This window comes from Syngnathus leptorhynchus, chromosome 5 (genome assembly GCF_054491065.1).
Source record: "Syngnathus leptorhynchus isolate UIUO chromosome 5, UIUO_Slep, whole genome shotgun sequence".
Taxonomy (NCBI): Eukaryota; Metazoa; Chordata; class Actinopteri; order Syngnathiformes; family Syngnathidae; genus Syngnathus; species Syngnathus leptorhynchus.
Window position 1 is genome coordinate 1,520,264 of NC_141199.1, and position 4,737 is coordinate 1,525,000.

A 4,737-nucleotide genomic window follows, 5' to 3' on the forward strand; every position below is an offset into this window, starting at 1 on the left:
GGAGCTCTGGAAGTATGGAGCTCTGGTGCTATGGAGCTATGGAGCTCTGGTGCTATGGAGCTATGGAGCTCTGGTGCTATGGAGCTCTGGTGCTATGGAGCTCTGGTGCTATGGAGCTATGGAGCTCTGGTGCTATGGAGCTCTGGAGGTATGGAGCTCTGGAGGTATGGAGCTCTGGAGGTATGGAGCTATGGAGCCCTGGAGCTCTGGAGGTATGGAGCTATGGTGCTATTGAGCTCTGAAGCCATGGAGCTCTGGTGCTATGGAGCTATGGAGCTCTGGTGCTATGGAGCTATGGAGCTATGGAGCTCTGGAAGTATGGAGCTCTGGTGCTATGGAGCTATGGAGCTCTGGTGCTATGGAGCTATGGTGCTATGGAGCTATGGAGCTCTGGTGCTATGGAGCTATGGAGCTCTGGTGCTATGGAGCTCTGGTGCTATGGAGCTCTGGTGCTATGGAGCTATGGAGCTCTGGTGCTATGGAGCTATGGAGCTCTGGAGGTATGGAGCTCTGGAGGTATGGAGCTATGGAGCCCTGGAGCTCTGGAGGTATGGAGCTATGGTGCTATGGAGCTCTGAAGCCATGGAGCTCTGGTGCTATGGAGCTCTGGAGCTCTGGAGGTATGGAGCTCTGGAGGTATGGAGCTATGGAGCCCTGGAGCTCTGGAGGTATGGAGCTATGGTGCTATGGAGCTCTGAAGCCATGGAGCTCTGGTGCTATGGAGCTCTGGAGCTCTGGAGGTATGGAGCTCTGGAGGTATGGAGCTCTGGAGGTATGGAGCTATGGAGCCCTGGAGCTCTGGAGGTATGGAGCTATGGTGCTATGGAGCTCTGAAGCCATGGAGCTCTGGTGCTATGGAGCTCTGGAGGTATGGAGCTCTGGAGGTATGGAGCTCTGGAGGTATGGAGCTATGGAGCCCTGGAGCTCTGGAGGTATGGAGCTATGGTGCTATGGAGCTCTGAAGCCATGGAGCTCTGGTGCTATGGAGCTCTGGAGGTATGGAGCTCTGGAGGTATGGAGCTCTGGAGGTATGGAGCTATGGAGCCCTGGAGCTCTGGAGGTATGGAGCTATGGTGCTATGGAGCTCTGAAGCCATGGAGCTCTGGTGCTATGGAGCTATGGAGCTCTGGTGCTATGGAGCTATGGAGGTATGGAGCCACCAGCCAGCACCCTCCGTGGCTGGATCAATGGAAGTGTTTTAGGTACCAGGCAGCCAAAGGGCTGAGGCCTCACGCTCGACCACGCCGGCGCAGAGTTCCAGCCGCTCGGATAAGCTCTGTCACTCACCCGCCGCGCAGCCACCGGTAACGGGGAAATGTCGCCGCCTGGCGGACACGCCGTTGTAAATGAATGGGCTTTCGCACTTAGTGCAATTTTCGCCAACTCTCTGACTTAGAGCTATGGAAGTATGGAGCTATGGAGCCACCAGCCACCCAGGCTGGAGCTATGGAGCTCTGGAGGTATGGAGCTCAGGTGCTATGGAAGTATGGAGCTATGGAGCTATGGAAGTATGGAGCTATGGAGCTATGGAGCTCTGGAAGTATGGAGCTATGGAGCTCTGGAGGTATGGAGCTATGGAGCCCTGGAGCCCTGGAGCTATGGAGCTCTGGTGCTATGGAGGTATGGAGCTCTGGAGGTATGGAGCTCTGGAGGTATGGAGCTATGGAGCTATGGAGCCCTGGAGCTATGGAGCTATGGAGCCCTGGAGCTATGGAGCTATGGAGCCCTGGAGCTATGGAGCTATGGAGCTCTGGTGCTATGGAGCTATGGAGCTCTGGTGCTATGGAGCTATGGAGCTCTGGTGCTATGGAGCTATGGAGCTCTGGTGCTATGGAGCTATGGAGCTCTGGAAGTATGGAGCTATGGAGCTATGGAGCCCTGGAGCTATGGAGCCCTGGAGCTATGGAAGTATGGAGCTCTGGTGCTATGGAGCTATGGAGCTCTGGTGCTATGGAGCTCTGGAGCTATGGAGCTCTGGAGGTATGGAGCTATGGAGCTATGGAGCTCTGGAGGTATGGAGCTATGGAGCTATGGAAGTATGGAGCTCTGGTGCTATGGAGCTATGGAGCTCTGGTGCTATGGAGCTATGGAGCTCTGGTGCTATGGAGCTATGGAGCTATGGAGCTCTGGAAGTATGGAGCTCTGGTGCTATGGAGCTATGGAGCTCTGGTGCTATGGAGCTCTGGTGCTCTGGAGGTATGGAGCTATGGTGCTATGGAGCTCTGGTGCTATGGAGCTCTGGTGCTATGGAGCTATGGAGCTCTGGTGCTATGGAGCTATGGAGCTCTGGAGGTATGGAGCTCTGGAGGTATGGAGCTCTGGAGGTATGGAGCTTTGGAGCCCTGGAGCTCTGGAGGTATGGAGCTATGGTGCTATGGAGCTCTGAAGCCATGGAGCTCTGGTGCTATGGAGCTCTGGAGCTCTGGAGGTATGGAGCTCTGGAGGTATGGAGCTATGGAGCCCTGGAGCTCTGGAGGTATGGAGCTATGGTGCTATGGAGCTCTGAAGCCATGGAGCTCTGGTGCTATGGAGCTCTGGAGCTCTGGAGGTATGGAGCTCTGGAGGTATGGAGCTATGGAGCCCTGGAGCTCTGGAGGTATGGAGCTATGGTGCTATGGAGCTCTGAAGCCATGGAGCTCTGGTGCTATGGAGCTCTGGAGCTCTGGAGGTATGGAGCTCTGGAGGTATGGAGCTCTGGAGGTATGGAGCTATGGAGCCCTGGAGCTCTGGAGGTATGGAGCTATGGTGCTATGGAGCTCTGAAGCCATGGAGCTCTGGTGCTATGGAGCTCTGGAGGTATGGAGCTCTGGAGGTATGGAGCTCTGGAGGTATGGAGCTATGGAGCCCTGGAGCTCTGGAGGTATGGAGCTATGGTGCTATGGAGCTCTGAAGCCATGGAGCTCTGGTGCTATGGAGCTCTGGAGGTATGGAGCTCTGGAGGTATGGAGCTCTGGAGGTATGGAGCTATGGAGCCCTGGAGCTCTGGAGGTATGGAGCTATGGTGCTATGGAGCTCTGAAGCCATGGAGCTCTGGTGCTATGGAGCTCTGGAGGTATGGAGCTCTGGAGGTATGGAGCTCTGGAGGTATGGAGCTATGGAGCCCTGGAGCTCTGGAGGTATGGAGCTATGGTGCTATGGAGCTCTGAAGCCATGGAGCTCTGGTGCTATGGAGCTATGGAGCTCTGGTGCTATGGAGCTATGGAGGTATGGAGCCACCAGCCAGCACCCTCCGTGGCTGGATCAATGGAAGTGTTTTAGGTACCAGGCAGCCAAAGGGCCGAGGCCTCACGCTCGACCACGCCGGCGCAGAGTTCCAGCCGCTCGGATAAGCTCTGTCACTCACCCGCCGCGCAGCCACCGGTAACGGGGAAATGTCGCCGCCTTGTGGACACGCCGTTGTAAATGAATGGGCTTTCGCACTTAGTGCAATTTTCGCCAACTCTCTGACTTAGAGCTATGGAAGTATGGAGCTATGGAGCCACCAGCCACCCAGGCTGGAGCTCTGGAGCTCTGGAGGTATGGAGCTCTGGTGCTATGGAAGTATGGAGCTCTGGTGCTATGGAAGTATGGAGCTATGGAGGTATGGAAGTATGGAGCTATGGAAGTATGGAGCTATGGAGCTCTGGAAGTATGGAGCTATGGAGCTCTGGAGGTATGGAGCCCTGGAGCTATGGAGCCCTGGAGCTATGGAAGTATGGAGCTCTGGTGCTATGGAGCTATGGAGCTCTGGTGCTATGGAGCTATGGAGCTATGGAGCTCTGGAGCTATGGAGCTCTGGAGGTATGGAGCTATGGAGCTATGGAGCTCTGGAGCTCTGGAGGTATGGAGCTATGGAGCTATGGAAGTATGGAGCTCTGGTGCTATGGAGCTATGGAGCTCTGGTGCTATGGAGCTATGGAGCTCTGGTGCTATGGAGCTATGGAGCTCTGGAAGTATGGAGCTCTGGTGCTATGGAGCTATGGAGCTCTGGTGCTATGGAGCTATGGAGCTCTGGTGCTATGGAGCTCTGGTGCTATGGAGCTCTGGTGCTATGGAGCTATGGAGCTCTGGTGCTATGGAGCTCTGGAGGTATGGAGCTCTGGAGGTATGGAGCTCTGGAGGTATGGAGCTATGGAGCCCTGGAGCTCTGGAGGTATGGAGCTATGGTGCTATGGAGCTCTGGAGCTCGACCAGAGTCCGACTCGGGCCGGGGCGCAGATTCCCGCTTGGGTGACCGAACGTTCTCTGCTCGGGCCGGAGGGCCGACGCCCGTCCCCCCCCGTCGTCCCCCACGGACCGCCTCCGAGGCCACTTCGCACGGCTCATCCTCGGCTCCCTACCAATGCTTAATCGATGGGGCCGCCCGGCCGGATTCGCGCCCCCCTGTCCACCGCGAGTCTCCCCAGACTAACCCGAGTTACCGCCCAGCTCGCCTAACCTTGCACTCGCTCTGCCAAACGGTCGTGTAGTCGGCGGGGCCGTCCTACGGGTCGCCCTCCGTCCCCAAACGCGCGGCGGGATAGCGGCAAGGCGGCGGCGGCGGCCAGCGGCGTCGGGGCGCTCGCACCGGAGAAGAGGCGTCTTACGAGGCCGGGCGCAGCTCCCTCTCGTTTACTTGCTGAGTAGCGGCGCTCGAAGGTTCCGCGGCGAGCGTGGCTCATCCCATTGAATGTCCCTGCACCAGGCTCCATCGAAGGGCCGCCCGGCCGGATTCGCACCCCCCTGTCCACCGCGAAGTCCCCTCGACTAACCCGAGTT